Raw genomic sequence first — 20170 nt, 5'->3', positions numbered from 1 at the left:
TTGTTGAACTATGCTCCATATGAAACATTAGATATGGCAGTGGAGCTAACCACATAGTTGCAATAACAGGTAAGTTATATATAAGCACACCCTTCTTAATTAAACACTAATTATATTAGCTGATAATACAGTTCATGCTTGGGGATTAGGGGGAGTGGTGAGTTTATTAAATGTAATTAAATTGTTTTGTTATATGGGTAAGTAGGTCCAATTAGGGACAGGAGATACTGTTTTTCTACCACAATGTAGTCCTGTAAAGTCATATTACCTGCAAAAGTGGTAGCTCAAAGGTAATATGTGGACCTGATTGTTCTCTATTACTTCTAATAACCTGGAATAGTATTAGCTACTGGTTTAGTAAATAGGGTAATCCTCTTCTACATAGCACATCACTATGGCTTTTGTAGATATAATAAACCCATGGGTCTTGACCACTCCCTCCTCAACTACACTCTCTACTGGAGTACCTGCTATCCTGACCATGTCAAAATTACATGACCTTACACAATCATCGATGATTATTCATCTGTGTTTCATCACTCAATCACATGAATTGACCAATCGGTGGATACAGCAGAATCCACAACCCAACTGACCAATCAGATTCCTCTGAACAAACCAGACATGTTGACAAAGCTGTTTCTCTTCCAGTATTGTCCCATCAGAACATATCAGTAAACCTATCAAAGCTATATCTGTAGGTACCAACCATTGTGCTTTATCCCGTGGTAAGTCCATCAATTAATATTAATTTAAATAGTCTTTGTAGTTGACGGATCCTGTATTACTATTGGTGCTAATACATATGGACAACTGGGTCCCAACTCAACTCAACCTAGGCAGAGTACCAGCATTAAAAGAAAAGTCTTGTAGACTATGTCTCATGTTTGGATACCTTCAAACTATTGCTTCAACAAAAGGTAAGTTAACCACCTATGCACTACCTACTATATTAATCATAGATGGTGAGGTATATTTCTTGGGGTGTGGTCGAAGGGGACGACTGGTTATGAATGTGATGGAAATAAACTAGAACCAACATTTGCTAACCATTTGAAGATAGCCATAGAGTACAAGCTATTCAAAGTGACCCCTAGTGTAACTGTATTATATCAGTCCTAGTAATTAATATTATAATTTCTATCATTTTCTTAATCTCTTTTTATTTTTAGGATCAATTGGTACAGTAGGTTGTGAATAAGGATTAATGGATGGAGTTGGAACACCCAGAGGTGGGTGTGGTCCCCGGCACACGAATATTGGAACGAACTTGAGGGTGGTTGGGACCACACACCCCCTCCTTTAATTTCATTTACTTTGTTTCTAATGGTCATGTGACATGCGATCATAATGATGAATAAAACTAACCTGTAATTTCTTCATATTATCCTCTGTAAATTGTGTAACTGGTTAAATGTGTGTTCAGTTCTTTATTTTCTGAGACAAGTTTGACATTTTCCTCAGTTTAATTACATCCTACATATAAATACAGTATTTAATTATGGTACTAGAAAATCACATTCCAACTGGCTACTGTATCTACTAATTCTTCTGGTCTCTACTGATAAAAACAATTGTTTCCTGTAAATGTACGTTCCTCTGTTAACTGTCTTTGTGCCTGATTATTAATCACATTATAACAGGGGGGTTAATCCTCTTACCTGTCATAAAATATTAGTCAGTTGTATCGCAATATGTATTAATGAATGCTGGCATATCTTCATTGTTCTATATTATCAGTAACACATTATAATAATGTACTTGACCTACTGGAACAGGGAAAGGAGGGGTGGTGGTCCACTTCTACCCTCTCTTCTCGCATTCATTAACCTGCCGTTTTAATTGTTCTAACATCTAATACAATAAAGATAATTAATGTCACATAAGAATCTAGTTACCTTGGTGATAGAGTTATCTCTTTCATCAGATGGGATGTTGCAGTAGGTGTGGCTTCATTAGTGGGTTGTGGTTTCTTGTTATATATACTATGAAAAGACTCTAAAAGTGATTGATTGATTGATAAGGAGGTTTCCATCTTCTTTATCCTAAAATATCCCATCAAATAAATACCAACAGCTCACTGTTTTACCTGAGGTTGTTAATGAAACATCATTTAAAACTAAAGTTGGCGGTAGTTTGTTCCTACTAGAGTTGTTTCACGGATACCTCCAGGAGAGCCATCACTGTAGGTTGGTAGTACACTAGCCTCTTGTCGGGGTCCCTAGTGATCATGTGACTGTCACAAGTAGATCATATGTGATTTACCGATCTAAGTTCTCTTTGTTAGCTAAAATATGAGGGGCTACGGTTACATTAGATGACCCTGTAACACTAGCGAAGGAAGATAGGGGGGAGATAAACTACTGTCCTTTATTATAGGTGGGCTACCTTGGGATCATCACTAAATAAATCTTTAACTCTGCTAGTGTCAGATCTGTCTGGGCTAATAACAACTATGTAACTATAGCAACACATGTATTTTATTTAAAATATATATATCTTACAGTTTTTTTTTTCTCTCATTGTTTATTTGTACTTGGTGTTAATGGAGAAGGACCTATATACATTATTGTGGTTACATGTGATATATATGTATATTTACTTTAAGTTTTAGGATTCATATAAATCTTTGCGAGCTGCTTCCATGTTCTTTGATACGTGTAGTAAATGGCGTCTCTCCTTAAACAGCTGATATACACATAGTCTACCAGATAAGAGACATCTTGTATAGTAAAACTTACCAGATCTTTAGCTGACAAACGATATATGATACGAATCAGTTGTCGAGTTCTGTAAAAGAGGATGGGACAGTGACGATATGGAGGCTTACTCCCAGCCTGGTCGATTAACTGTCCTCTTGCTCTTTTGCTTACTTCTTACTTTGTCAGTCTTTCTTTTTTCAAACTTACCGCATTATAAATTCAAATTAGCACCTACAAAATTCAAGTATTGTTTTGTGGGTGTGGGTTAAACAAAATGGCTGGTTAACTATGACGAGAGCTTAGAAAAGAGCCGAGAAGAACATCATCTGATAATGAAGATGATGATGATGAAGGAGTCCAATAAAGACTGAAAATAAATTTGCAAATGATGGGGCTTTTTTGAGCTCTTTAAGAAAAAAAAATGGCTGAGCAACAAATCAATACTCCACCAGAAGATCCCCCAGAGATAAACCTGCACATACTAAAATAGAGACAGCAGATGGAGAGACACACTGAGGCATATCAGGTCCGCAATAAAACTTGTTATCAAACAGACGCACTGTATTAATATATCCGACTTCCACTTTAGCTGGAATTGGCCGACGTAAAACCCTCTTGAAAACCCTGAAACTGAGAGAGAAGAGAAAACGTCATCGTTAAGACTAGAGGTATTCTAACAGACTTACAAAATTACAATATTTACATGTACATGTAATGCCAGTACATTGTTTCATATTTTCACTAATTATGTCCATATATCATTGTACATTATAAATGTGTCCTTTGTTAACCAGAACTAAAAAAAAGCTGAAGATGTGGGCTCTCAAAGTGAAGCATGGAAGACATATATGAAAGAAGTAAAAAGAACTTCAAGAGAAAATGTTGTTTCTGATAAGAAGGGCACAAACGCACCTCTTGTTAAGTAATTTTTTAATTGATTTATTAAATAATATTATTAATGTTTGTATCCAATATTTAACCTATTATTCATGGTCTATTAATACTGTTATTATTATAAATTCATTAGATGGTATATTGGACTGATAGTTGATTCATGACTAAAATATCTAAATATTTATAAATATACGGTACATGGATGTGGCACATGTAAAATTGAAACCCCTCCGCATTCCAACCATTCTTGTGTTTCATGTTTCATGAATGACGGTGGAGTTAGAAAAGAAGGTTTCATCCAATCTTTAGTGAGGACTCTAGTATCCGATCAATACCACGCCACTGTTGTTTGAATTCAAAAGCAGTAGCTGGCCCACCTACGGCCGACACAGTCCACCTATCTATCGACATACCACTCCAATCTATTTCGGCAAGGGTCATCTTGACCAAGATGATGCCGTTTATAACGAAATACAATTCAAACTGTATTAAAACCACTATAAACTGACTGTGATATATACTAGAACACGACAACTGCCTCGGTTATTATCGGACTATTTAAAATATATCGAACATGGCTAGTGATGGTAGTTGGTGTGCGGTTTATTGAGGTATTAAAATTAACTAGTACCTTTATTTTAATTATTAAATATTTTTAAATAGATCGCCTTTATTGGCGACATTGAGATCACGCCCCTCGTAATTCATCCTCATGCATTATTTTTCTACCGATGACGAATACATCTACGAAAAGTAAGACCACACCTCTCATTATAATATATTGTTTCTTCAATGTCATCACAACATATATACTAAGTTTAAAATAATGTTAGAGCCTGACATGATAAGTGGTGTGACAATAATGTGTCACTATCTATTATTTGATTTCAAGTTAACAGCTTTTTACCTCGACTTTGGACCTCATAATCTAGCAACTTATATCGATACTGTCAACGTCTGCACAAGAAACTACAGGTTATGTATTTGCAATAAGATAGTATGTACGAAACTTTTTGTCATTTAATATACTATTGTATCAGTTACATAGTAATATATGCCGTAATATAATACAGATAGCTATGATCTGTGATATTTTAGGAATGACAATTAAATATCGTGATGTCATATTCGTCAGTTCAGCTGACGTAATGTCTAGACATATTGTCAGCCAGTTCTTTTTATTACAGAGTCAATCTTATGCTCGTAAGAGGATTGTTCATTATACATCTTATGATAGCGTAAGAGGGCTAACGCAGCCTTATCTTATTGGATGTTATGGGGTATGATGTTGACAGCCTATATTTTTAATACAGTATTTTTAATTTCATTCAGATTATCTACCACAAAAAACCACCAGAAGAAGCCTTTAGACCGTTAGCTACCGCCCATAACCCTCCTTTCCAACCTTTCGGTATAATGTTCCATAACATATTGAGTTAATACATATGTCTCCTTACAGAGATGCTGCAATGGGACCATGTACCTATAACTTGAACTTTACATCACTGCTTTAGTGCTGTTCACAAGGTCCTTATATAACATTGTATAACATCTTTATTCATAAAGTTTACTACACAGGCGTTTCATTATGGATTTCTAGATTTCCAGTGTAATTCAATGTTGATGAATATGACTTATGAGGTAAGCGACTGTTTAGTGTTAAAGTAGATGTTATATTATATATTATCAGAGAGTTGAGAATGGTGATTTTAAACTGGATTGTACCTGGTGAGTGACGTGTATAGATATAACAGCTGGTATCATTCTGTAATTTGATCATATATAATGTTGGCTGGTCTAACTCATTGAAGCATGCTTGCTTAAAAACTGTTTTCCAATTCAGAAAAACGTACAATTGCGTTTAGTATTACCTTAATGGACAACAAGTATACCCCTAGTAATTAATTGTCATGATTGCACACTGTCAGTTTTAATGAACCATTGAATTCTCACTATTACCATTTTAGGTAAATTCTTGGCTTTCGCTGGTCCACATAACAAGAGTCGAATAGAACAAGGTATTAGTCTTTAATTTATGCAACAAATTGACCACATCATGTAGGATATCCTCTGCATGCTCCTGAATTCTATTTTCCATACTTTCGAGCTCATCATGTAGACCACTGTTGTCCGACTAAACAAACGAATGTATGATGCTCAGCGATTTAGTGATGGAGGTTTTTGAACATAAAGATCTGTTCTTTGTGGATGGAAGTACACCCAGTGATAGCATTGTCAGGTGATAATCATGTGATTGTAATGTGATATACAAATAAAATAGACTTAGTGTGTTATGACAAGTGATCATGTGATTGTCATATGATATTCTAAGTGGGCCTGTTACCTTATGACAATGGCTTGTAACACAATATAATTTTTTTTTCTGATATTTTAGGCGATTTTTGACTGTATCTGCAAATGCTGACGGTGCTATAGCTGTTCATTGTAAGGGTATCAGTTCACTATATTTAATACTTGTACAGTCATTGTTATTGTTTTGCAGCTGGTCGGGTCGTACTGGAACATGATTGCCTGTTTATATCATGAAACATTACAAGTTTTACTGCACCAGAAGCCCATTGCTTGGATACGTATCTGTCGGCCCGATCCATTATCGGCCCACACAGAACTTCCCTAGACGAGTAAGTGGTTTTGTACGGTGCCAAACTAGGTAATTATAAAAATGCAGACAGAGTGGCTCCTCATTAGTTGACTAATTACAAGTACTTCCCCCCTTATAGAAACAAACCTTTTCTCTGGGCTATGGGAGACCATGGAGAGAATGAAGGAGAGAGCTAAACAGCAACAAACTAAATTAAGAAAAGGAATATAAACTAGACAAGATGGACAAGCTTGATATGGAAGACTTTACCAGATACGTGCTGGTTTGGGTACAATGATGTTAGATAGTAAAGTAGTTACATGTGCTGAAGAGGTATGATGATGTCATCACATTACATATAGAATACTTCTATTTATAGACTGACATGGAGACGCTCCCACCTTACATGGACACACCCACTCAAGGAGACAGATTGAATCAACTCAAACGTAGTTTCTATCAAAAACCAACTCCACTCCTTCCTCCAATGACTTACGGTAATATTTCATATTTATTATCAGATTACATAAATGCTTATATAGGACAGAGGTATCTTCCCCTTCCGTGCACCAAGGACTCGTTCCTATACTGTTGCTACACAATTAGGTACAGGTATCAGTCCATAACTCATTTAATTGATTCTATCATCTTTGGAGGCCTAGTCATCCTCCTATATTGCTTCACACAGTATTCCATCCCCACCAACTACTGGACTTACCTCAAAGTATAAAATGACATCATCTCCCATCCTCCTCCCCACTCAATACTGGGTGAGCTAAAACTGTGCCTTCTTATCTCCTCCACTTGTTATCAAGGCTAAGTAGAATTATATTACTGCATGACTACTACATTCAATATAATGTGTTATTATATACAATGTATCTTTTTAGTCACAATAATGTTCGTGCTATTAAAACAAGGCTAGGCCAAACCACCAGTTGTGGGGTGGAGCCTGTGGCCAAGGTCCTAAGTAAACCACACCCCCTTTCATCAATCAGCTGTGATCCAGCCGCATTTGTATGTGTTATTTTGTATGCATAATTTCAATCATTGATTATTTTTTCACCGACTGCCAATCCTGTAATTAGTAATTATTCATTTTATCATCATTCTAAGTCATTCTATAGACCTTTATTTTTCACGACAGTTTTTCTTCTTCCTATTTTTTGTTTATACAATCTTTATTAGATGTACTATTACTATATAATGATGGACTACAGTGTGATTTACTAGTACTTTTTTTATTTTTTAAAATTAAATATTACGTACAATTAATATTATCGAGAACTTTTACTAGCGGTATGGAAGGCAATACTACAAACTTATCACATACTACATTACTCTGTACTGTAGCTTTAGTGTGTTCATTTGATGGTAGAGTATCGTGACGTAGTCTAGTGATAGAACATATTTCTTCAGTTATATTATGTAATGGTTGAACACCCTCAGTGTCCACTTCAGACAGAATTTCAGCAATCTTCATTTTTGACTTTAAATACTCTACCTGTCCAAGAAAAAACAATAATCATAAAATTCATTAATACTAGACCTGTTTATGATCTTCCGTTTTTAATTTGTGATTTGAAGGTCGTAATAATGCTAAAGTTTGTGCATGTCGTACAATGTCTACAATGTCCTCATCAGAATATAGCCTTTGTCACGTGATCCCGTCTGCTTTGAGTACAGAAACAGTCTAAAAAAGACTAAAGACAAATTTCTTAACCTGCCATTTTATAGTATACGGACTTAGCACTGCTTATCCCATTTCATTTGTGTATAAATTTCAGAATGTTTCCGTATTTTCCGTTTTTAAAACACGTGTAACAAAAACCGTATAGGTAATCCTTATTATAGAAGAAAGAAATAACGTTCTAACAATGGCGAATTGCTTTTCAGAGAAAGATCTCCGAATTGCCTTCTCCATAATTAAATATCTCCATGGCACATTACACGGAGGATCTATTGGTGAGGATTACCAAAGAGAGTCTAGAAGGTAACTATTCCTGCCTACACAAACACTATTATAGATATTTTATTAGTTGCTATAATGTGTCTACAAGACGTGTACGACTGTCATTAGATGATCGTAAATATGAATTCATTACCTTTACTTGAAGTACGAATTACATTTATTATTCTTGTTGATAGTGTTATTAAATTATTATATAGGATTTAATTGAGGAGCCAACTCCTACAGTAATAAATGAAGTTAGTAAAGAAAAAACAAGATGAAGCTGAGAAGTTAAAAAAATGAAGGTCAGTTATAGCGTAGAGTTGTGTCAGTGCCACGCTTCAATTCTTAAGGATTACTCATTAAAGTAATTGTCCATTAAGTACAACATTCACTCTCTGGACTCTAGACCCATTTACTGATGATGTCATTATTAGGTAATGATAAATTAAAAACAAGCAGATTATGTCACAGCTGTCGCTCTTTATACAAGAGCCATTGAACTAGCACCATCTAATGCTCCATATTATGCCAATAGGTACATGATATTATAATGTATTATTAATAATTAATTATAATATACAGGGCAGCAGCTTATATTAAAATGAATGAATTACAAAAGGCTCTTACTGATTGTCAGCAAGCTGTTCAATTAAATCCTCAATATGCTAGAGCATATGGTCGTATGGGGTAAGACCACACCCATATTACTACATCATAATAAAATTATCACTATTAGATAATTTATAATATGCTATCTCAACTACAACACAGCAAAAGAGCATTTCAAAAAGTAAAAATTAAGTTATTAATTATTAGTTATTATTAAGTTGAATATTTTGAGTTTTTTAAGGCTATTGAGTTAGATCCTAACAATATGAATATAAAACTACTTTAGAAAAATTAGATGCTCAACTTAATGCAGTAAGTGTGCAATGACATCACCATACTGTTCTAAACATAGCCACACCTGAAAGACCTCAGCCTCCTCCTGGCATGCCCAGGATGCCTGGTATGCCACCAGGAATGATGCCACCGGGGATGCCTGACTTAAATAGTCCAGGTATCAATAGCTTGTTGTCCAATCCTGCCTTTATGAATCTGGTTATGTTCATTTATCTATGACATCATAATAACATCATTGTATAGGCTACATCAGTTATGTCCAATCCAACTTTTTGTAAACATGTAAGTGTTTAAGTTAAAATAAAAGACATTTTCTATTATTTTAATACTTATAGGGCGTCACATATGTTCCAACAGCAGCCTGGAGGTGGGGCTGGTGGACCAGGAAGGGCCTTTTCAATGGAAATGAATATGGCTGAAATGATGTATGCAAGTTGCTAAGTTGTTAAGTTATAGCTTGTTAACATGGTAACTATTGTTATCACATTGTAGGCCCCAATTAGCAGAGATGAGTCGTCATATGCAAGAGAGTAATCCTGTTGCTTATGAAAGTTTGCGTGAACAAGCAGCTGCACAATTCCAAGCACAGCATGATGATGTACCAGAACCTCCACCCAAGGATGAAGATTAATGTCTATTTACTGAACTTGTAAAACGGTTTTGTTAGATATAATTTGATGTTTTATATCACTGTTTCATGACACTGCCTCTCTTGGGGATATAAAGCTATGGACACAGAAAATGAATATGTTTGCTGAAATAATATTTCAAAAGTATTCAGCCTTGTGACACTACCGTATATGAACAAAAATAGGGCGTTGTAGCTTGCTCTACTGTAGTTTTAAAGGATGGAGGTAAAGCTGAAGAAAATGAAGCTTTGCTTTACAATAAGAATAGAGAAGAGTGTCCTTTGTTTGCTAGTTTTGATAGCAGTATGCACTGGTATGTTTCTGGGTTAATATAATTTATGTATACTCTCTTTCCTTTACAGTTTCTGCTAACTCTCAACTCGTGTCTATTACACCTAACAAAGCATCTTTTCCAGTAGCTGAAATACTGACATTAGAATGCAATACTAACCTAACTGCCATTGACTATAACTGGTGTGTTTGACTGTGTCTCTCGTGAATGCTTTCCTCTCTATGAAGAAGAAGTACAAAATATCTCCACTTTAAACCGACCGAAAGTTAAAGCATTAACTTCTATTGATGTTGGAAACTATACTTGCAATGTCACGTTAACGAATGGCCACATTGTATGCTTCTATATATGTCAATGTATCAGGTATAATATTATAATTAATAGTAACTAAAGTTCTATACTCAAATAGGGCAGGTGTTTTTGAACAAGTCAATTTGAAGTCAGTTGCTAATGGCTCTTACTTCATTGCTGGTTATGACAACTATTTGAATATTGAGTTACATTGTATTGGAGCATGGGTGAAGGGATGTGGATAAACCCTAGGGATCACTTCTTATGACTTCTAACTTTTTGCAGGTGGTAGTGGTTCTGGTCAAGGGACTAATGACATTTTTGCAATAGCATCTGCTAAGGCCTAGGGACTAGTGTCCTAGCTCATAGACGAGTGTTAGATTCTGGATTGTTTGACCCAGGTGTCACAACAAATCCTTTTACTAATCCTTCTGATGAAGGCTATTATACATGCATTGCTGATGATGAAGATGGTAATGAACATAAAGTATCTGTGGGATTATTTTTACATGGAAAAGGTAAGTAAGAACTTGAACAATTAATGACTGACACATACCATAGCAAGTATAATCAAGAAATATTAATAGTTGATCAATATTCTTATAATATAGTTAGCTTTCTTTGAGAATGACAGTATATTAAAGAAATGAATGATTGAAAAATAAATGTTATTAAGACTTAGAACACACTTGGAATTTTCATGCCAACATCTCGTAAATTCCTTTCTGATACAAATATGTAAATTGAAGATTCATTGACACTATGTAAACAAGGATGTCATTAGTAGCAATGATTTAATATTTTTTTATCTTATAGCTGAGACATCTTTTATCACATCTCTCTCCAACATTACTGTGACCTCACCACAAAAACTTTGCACTTAATTGTACAGTTACTGGTTTTCCTCTACCATCTGTCAAATGGATCAAAAAGTCTTTACATAATAACAAAATCTATTAACATATTTTCATTGAAGAAACATCTAACAAACACTGTCTACAGTATTGTTAACATTACTAACAGTCAGGCCAATGACTCAGGGTATATGTCTGTTCAGCAGAAAATATTGTGAATTCAGTATACGACTACTCAATTGTTAATGTATCAGGTACTAAAATAATATACCAATATTTTATTCATTTTTTTTCTACAGTTAAACCCTCTGTTTTTGACGGATCAAGATATATATATACTACAGTGTATAAATCAGTTACTGGACTATGTACAGCTACTGGTGTACCACCACCTTATATTATCTTGTATAGATTGTTTAATAATGGAACAAGAGTACCTCTTCGTTCTTATAATGAGTCTGTTGTTACTTTATTGGACTCTGGATTATATAAAGTCACTCAAAATATTACAGAGAAAACTCACCTACTGCAGACTCTACTGGTAACTATAGCTGTGGAGCTCATAACAGTGTCGGTAAGAGCTATGCTGATTTTCAACTGTTTGTGGAGTGTAAGTCATTACAAATTATTATTCTATAAAATTGTGTTTTTTTTTTCTTTTTAGTTTCTCCAATATTAGCAAATGGAGCTAGCAATGTTACTATAACTTCTATTGACAACATTCTTTCTTATGTTCTGGTTATGGCTGGCCATTACCAGTAATAAATTGGTATCGAGTCAGTAATAGTAGTTCCATGTTACTAACTAACTCTGATAAATACAGTATTAATGTTTGTGACAAATGTCATTAACAATACTTATATATCAAGTCAATTGAGTATAACTGATATCACTCTTACTGATAGAGGGATATATACTTGTAATGTATCTAATATTAGAGGATACATCACTGCTCTGGCTACACTAACTGTATATGGTAAGTGTTGTAATATAAGTTTTTTTATGTTATAGTGTCTCTTTATAGTCTTACCTGATGCTGTGTCATTTGCTAACACCTACACAGTTAATGAAAATTCATTAGTTTTATTCCAATGTTCAGCTACAGGTGTCCCCATTCTCAGTATTACCTGGTATAGGAATGGAGCTGTACTCTCGAATGAGACTGATACCAGGATCTTGATATCATCTACAAGTGGACAGTTATCATCAGACATTTACAAAGTTTACAGCTAATTTAACACTATCTAATGTTAAAGAAATGATAGTGACTATTACTTCTGCACTGCTACTAATGTAGCTGGTAATGATACAGAACAGTTTAAACTTATTGTCAATTGTAAGTTACTAACATTATCATTTAATTTAGTCTATTGTTTCTCTCTCTTTAGTTATTCCTGATATAATAGAAGAACCAGTTAATATTAACTATTATACAACCAGCTAATGCTATCTTTAATTGTTCCGCTAATGGTTTACCAGACCTGATATTACATGGACTAGAACATTTACTAATGGAACTAACCAACTACTTCAATCATCTACAGATTATACTATTACAACTACTAATACATCAGCTACTGGAGTTACTAGTACATTAGTTGTAATGACATCAACTCCTCTTGATACTGGACTATATGACTGTGTGATATCTAATATGTTTAATAATGTAACTACATCAGCATATCTCACTGTATATGGTTAGTAACACTTATATCACTGAATATATACTATATTTATTATAGTTACTCCAAACATTACTGTGAATCAATCAGCCTACACTGTTAATGAGAACTCTTACTCTCATTCCAATGTATAGCTAGAGGTGTCCCCTGAACCCAGTATTACCTGGTATAGGCAATGGGACTATGATCTATAATAACACAAGATTCACATTGACATCCACAAGTATTAAGTTATTATCATCTCTCATCTATGAAGTCACAGGAATATTACACTTACTAATGCTTATAATACTGATACTAGTACAGGAATATACTTGTAATGCTACTAATATTGCTGGTAATGATACTGACAAGTTTGGACTCACTGTCTATTGTAAGTATTATTTATTACATTATAAATTATTAAATATAATTTTTACAGTTGGTACTCGACTCATACAAGATCCACTCAATCAAACTATTACTGAATTTAATAATGTTATCTTTACATGTGTGGTATCTGGATTACAACGACCTACTCTATCCTGGTATAATTCTTCAGTTGATGGGAAAAACATAGCTAATGATAGTAATGTTCTGATAACAGAGACTATAGAAGGCACTACTAAACTAACTAGTAATTTAAAATTACAAAATGTATCTCGAACATTTGATGGAAAATATCAATGTATTGGTAGAAATCCTCTAGGAAATGTGACTGAACAGCCACTCTGACTGTCAATTGTAAGTTACTAACATTATCATTTAATTTAGTCTATTGTTTTCTCTCTTTAGTTATTCCTGATATAATAGAAGAACCAGTAATATTACTATTATACAACCAGCTAATGCTATCTTTAATTGTTTAGCTAATGGTTTACCACGACTGATATTACATGGACTAGAACATTTACTAATGGAACTAACCAACCACTTCAATCATCTACAGATTATACTATTACAACTACTATACATCAGCTACTGGAGTTACTAGTACATTAGTTGTAATGACATCACTCCTCTTGATACTGGACTATATGGACTGTGTGATATCTAATAGTGTTAATAATGTAACTACATCAGCATATCTCACTGTATATGGTTAGTAACACTTATATCACTGATATATTACTATCTTTATTATAGTTACTCCAAACATAACTGTGAATCAATCTGCCTACACTGTTAATGAGAACCTCTTCACTCTCATTCCAATGTATAGCTAGAGGATTCCTGAACCCAGTATTACCTGTATAGGAAGGGATTATGATCTATAATAACACAAGATTCACATTAACATCCACAAGTATTAAGTTTCATCTCTCATCTATGAAGTCACAGGAATATTAACACTTACTAATGCTTATAATACTGATACTAGTACAGGATATACTTGTAATGCTTACTAATATTGCTGGTAATGATACTGACAAGTTTGGACTCACTGTCTATTGTAAGTATTATTTATTACATTATAAATTATTAAATATAATTTTTACAGTTGGTACTCGACTCATTCACAAGATCCACTCAATCAAACTATTACTGAATTTAATAATGTTATCTTTACATGTGTGTATCTGATTACAAGACCTACTCTATCCTGGTATAATTCTTCAGTTGATGGGAATAAACTATTAGCTAATGATAGTAATGTTCTGATAACAGAGACTATAGAAGGCACTACTAAACTAACTAGTAATTTAAATTACAAAATGTATCTCGAACATTTGATGGAAAATATCAATGTATGGTAGAAATCCTCTAGGAAATGTGACTGGAACAGCCACTCTGACTGTCAATTGTAAGTTACTAACATTATCATTAATTTAGTCTATTGTTTCTCTCTCTTAGTTATTCCTGATTATAATAGAAGAACCAGTTAATATTACTATTATACAACAGCTAATGCTATCTTTAATTGTTTAGCTAATGGTTTACCACGACCTGATATTACATGGACTAGAACATTTACTAATGGAACTAACCAACTACTTCAATCATCTACAGATTATACTATTACAACTACTAATACATCAGCTACTGGAGTTACTAGTACATTAGTTGTAATGACATCAAACTCCTCTTGATACTGGACTATATGACTGTGTGATATCTAATAGTGTTAATAATGTAACTACATCAGCATATCTCACTGTATATGGTTAGTACACTTATATCACTGATATTACTATCTTTATTATAGTTACTCCAAACATTACTGTAATCAATCAGCCTACACTGTTAATGAGAACTCTTCAGTCTCATTCCAATGTATAGATAGAGGTGTCCCCAAACCCCAGTATTACCTGGTATAGGAATGGACTATGATCTATAATAAGACTGATGCCAGGATCTCAATATCATCTATGAGCACATTGTTATCATCTCTGATCTATCGTATAACTGAAGTACTTACGCTAACTGATGCTCAAGATACTGACAGCAATACAAACTATTATTGTACAGCTACTAATGTTGATGGTAATAATACTGACAAGTTCTCTTTAGATGTATTAGGTGAGATAAATATTTTTATTATAAGTCACTACTATTGTTGTTATAGTTGCTCCTGTAATAACTGGTCCTCCAATAAATGTTACATAATACAACCACATTCTGTATCCTTTACATGTACTGTTAGTGGTCATCCTAGACCTACTATCAAATGGTACAGACAGACCGAAGCTCAAGTTGTTACAAAACTAGTTACTAATACTTCTTGATACATGAGACATTATCTGGTGATAGAATAATCACTAGTATCCTTACTTTTGCCTATATCAATACCTTCTGATGTGGGAAGTTATATATGTTCTGCGGAAAACAGTGTCATTGAGTACAATAGTACAGCGTATCTGATTGGTACATGGTAAGTAAAATATACTCTTACTTAAAATCAATTTCTCTTGTAGTTACTCCAATCATTCACTATCCAATTTCAAATTGGACTTTTATTGTCAATGAATCAAAATTCTATTGTATTAACTTGTAAAGCAATGGTATACCTTCACCCACTCTGACTTGGTATAAGAAACTTCTCTCCTACTTGATGGTAGTGGTAATGACATTAACAGTCGCATACATTGAGTGGACAAAAAATATTCAGAACTATAACCACCAATGGATTAATTTATATAACAACTCAAACATTAACATTAGTTAGTGATGGTACTGATACGGGTCCATTCTCTTGCAATGCTTCTAATGTAGTAACTGAAGTCATTGTCAACTTTAATGTCTTTGTACAAGGTAAGTAGAATATTGTAATGATATTTATTTTATTACTCTGTTTTTCAGTATTACCTGTTGTTGTCCATTGGAAGGATTAGACATATTATTGGAATTGAAGATAATTTTACCACTCTTAGTTTTAGAATTGACAATGCTGTTCCAAATGTAACTTCTGACAATATTAGGTGGATATTCTCTGGAGATTTTCTCCTCTTCTCCTTACGATACTAAGAACCTGTAAAATTTACTGGACTATCCACTAGAATTGGAAACTCAATATACACTTTTACTTCAGATAAACTGGTCTAAAAAATAAGTAACATCAATCAAACTGATGAAGGTCGTTATTTTCTCTTGGTTACAAACCCAGCTGGAATAGATTTACAACCATATGATATCATGTTACATGGCAGTAATACATACTAACTTTTTAAAATGATATTCTATATATAGGTCCACGTATTTTATTAAGAGGACCTTCTGCTGAGACAGTTATTGATGACAAGATGTGACATTTAATTGTGAAGCTATTGCTGATCCACCTCATCAAGTTTTATGGATATGCAATATAACTAAGAACTTACTGAATACAGCTCAAGTTATAGCTAGCAATAAGTATTCTATTATTAGAGATAATACTAGCATTAGCTTTGGAAGTTTGACAGTTTATAATCTACAATATGAAGATCGTGGTATCTCTATCAATGTTTATTACTAACTATGTTTGGTAGTAAATCAAGTAGTGCATTATTAACAGTACATGGTAAGTTATATTACAATATGAATACGATTATAAGAAATGTCTCTTTCTTCTAGTATCTCCTGTGATACATATACAATCTAATTCTACATCATTACTGATCTCTCAACCTCTTACTTTATTTTGTATGTCACTGGATACCCTCTTGTGATATCTTGGTTGGAATAATAAACAGTGTCCCCATACAACCCAATCCCAGTATTACCATGGAAACTGTAACGTGTCGCAGAAATATCAGAGTTATCAGTTCCTCAAGAATTACTAAATGCTGACATTGCTAATGTTCCTAATATAATGGACATAGGATCTGTTGGATTATTGAGATTAAAAATGTAACACGAGCAGATACTGCAAAACTATTCTTGTGTAGGTACAAACATGTTTTACCAGTTACTGGGTAAACTAACTGCTGAGTCAGGTCTAATATCAGTGACAGTACTAGGTAAGTCAAGATTATACTAGCATTATCTGTTTTAATGTTAATCACCTTTACCGAACGTCCTGATCCACCTATTAATGTTAAGTTGATAGTTTTAACAGCTCGTACTATATTTGTTCCTGGAGTCCAGATTTTAATGGGAACAACCCTATTAAGGGATATTATGTATATCAGAAAGATTTTGGACAGAGCTAATCAATCTTATGTTTTAGTCTATCCATCCAAATTCAGAGTATACTACAACTAGTGTTACATCTTATAACATTACTAGTGTATTATCCCTTATACTAAATAATCAGTTAACTGTAGTGGCCTGTAACGATATTGGATGCAGTGATTTTGATAAGGAATACCCTCAACACCAATACGAACAGAACCTGATTGTAAGTGTAATGATACTTGTATATAACTTTCTCTCTCCCCTAGCTCCCGATTCTCCTCCGTATGACTGTCAAGCAACAGCCACCAGTTCTACAGCCATAGATCTCTCTTGGCGTGTACCATTACAAGCTAATGGTCTCATTCACTATTATACTATTACATACAAACCATAATGTCTATATCTGGTCTAAACTATACCATTGATAATAACAGTTCTACCAATGACTACACCAACTAACAGTACTGAATTCATGATACCTCAACTTTGGAAACCACTTCATACTCATTTTCTATTATTGCTTACACTGTTATTGGAGTAGTCCAGTATCACCTGATCATTGTACAACATTCACATTAGAAGATGGTAAGGTAGTACTTTGTTATTGTGATATCAATGTTCTCTCTCTGTAGAACCTGATCAAGAACCACAAAATCTAATAGCTTATTCTCATACTCAAGATCAGTCACCTCTCCTGGAACTTGCCAGACCTGTTTTTACCAGAATGGGCAACATTACACGTCATCGGATTACTACAACAACTAATCCTAATCAACCCAATTTCTGTTAGAAATACTCTACATTGGTAGAGAAACTACTGCAGCAAATTAATGAACTAAACTATATATACAATCTATACATTTACTGTATCATCTGTACTGCTATTGGGTTTGGACCAGATGCTACTGTAATAAAAAGAACACTCAATGACAGTATGTGACATCACTCTATGTTTTCAGTTATTATGTTTAAAAATTGTTTCTTATTATTAGCGTCATGTGCTCCTGGTTATCTTCGGAAAATATCAAGTGGGAGTAGAAATATATCAATTACTTGGTACACTCCACACACTGTCCTAATGGTATAATATCAACTTTTAAAGTCAGTGAATTCATTTAAAGAATCATCTCTACATCATGTGTATCCATTATGCATCCATTTGTTATGTATTAATAATGCAACATTAAGTGTCAGTTATGCAACAGTACGCATCGGTATGCAAATTTATGCGTCCATTGCGCATTCCCTTATTCAAAACTATATTAATAGATATACTATCAACCTTCAAGAGTTACACTGTTGACCGATTCAAGTTACAACAGCTTAGAAAGAGTGACTACTGTCTCCTATACTGTTACCATGACAACCTACTAACCTTTATTCTCCACGTAGTACATACACAATAGCAGTGACTGCTATTAATGGTGCTGGAGAAAGTCCTCGAAGTGATAGTATATCAGTAGATACAATAGATGGAACGTAAGTACAATTAATAAGAGGGTCTAACTCATTATTCTCTTTTAATAACTAGCTCCACCCCCTCTTGCTAAGGCCTGTTCTACCAGCAGATGCTGTTGATGGTCGTAAAGTGACAATACAGATTATGAACCCTCTAATATTAATGGACCAATAAGGTAATTATAATTAAATAATTTTAATTTTATTCCATAATTTATTTCTAGTATTATCAAGTAATAGCAGTATTAATATGGATCATCCCTACCATCAGATTCCCCTGACAACTGTTTCCATCACTAGATAGTTTTTTAAAAGTTATGATGAAATCTCCAACACTGATTCCTTTTAATGTTGCATATATTGCAGCTGAATTTGGTAGTGATCTATTCCATCTAATAGTCTATATGTTATTGGGACCTAATAATCAACCTAAAGATAAATCACATATTATAATGGACCCTTCGTTATGGTTTCATCATTTACATTCTTTTACGAGCATATCCAATATCTAACAATGTAAGTGATATTATATGAATATAATTTATAATAAATACATTAATTGATAGGATTTGAATGGAGCCACTAAAACAGACAAGCACCGTCAATATAATTTATTTACATCCAGTAATTATACGCGCTTATTACTACAGGTATTATAATACTCTTTATATTACTATGGTATTATTTATAATACTATCTTATTAGTTATTATTATTATATTGTTGATGTTGTCTTGTTATGTAGTGGGTGATCCAAGACCAGCTATAGGCTGGATCAGTAGTGACTGTCTTATTACTTATTATTATTATTATTTAGTTGTAATAATAATAGTAGTTGTGTGGTCTACAAGATTAGTGTTTTGTGTTTGTCTGGCATTTATTCATTTGTCCATCTATCCATCCATTTGTCTATCTATCTGTCCATTTGTCCATCTATCCATCCATTTGTCCATCTATCCATCCATTTGTCTATCATTTAGGAGACGAAGTGGTGGTTTTAATATTGAAAAACATTTAGCAAAGGTAAAACAATCCTAATTATATTATATTATTATTTTTAATGGACACAGAAGGATCTATCTGAAGTTATCAATATGACATCTGAACTCTCTCTACCCTCCATCCCAACCCTGCTTTCCTGGATATTGATGGAGAACCCGTTGGTACAGGCCCAATTTACGAAGGACATAATCCGATATCTGTTGGAGAATTTGAGAAGATAGTAGATCGACTCCCATGCTAATGATAATTACATGGTCAGTCAGGAATATGATGTATGAGATAGTGTTATTTTATTATCATTAAATATGTCATTTTATAGGCAGATATGTCGTTGCA

At 33.8% G+C, this 20170-nt stretch overlaps 1 pseudogene; it reads left to right on the top strand.

The window, feature by feature from the left end:
* The first annotated feature begins 4308 nt into the window (after positions 1–4308).
* Positions 4309–6242, top strand: LOC121391915 (annotated as a pseudogene).
* Positions 6243–20170: the final 13928 nt, after the last annotated feature.

Source organism: Gigantopelta aegis, unplaced genomic scaffold (assembly GCF_016097555.1).
Source record: "Gigantopelta aegis isolate Gae_Host unplaced genomic scaffold, Gae_host_genome ctg3098_pilon_pilon, whole genome shotgun sequence".
Taxonomy (NCBI): domain Eukaryota; kingdom Metazoa; phylum Mollusca; class Gastropoda; order Neomphalida; family Peltospiridae; genus Gigantopelta; species Gigantopelta aegis.
The sequence above is the reverse complement of the archived record's forward strand: the minus strand, read 5'-3'. Positions and strand labels throughout refer to the sequence as shown.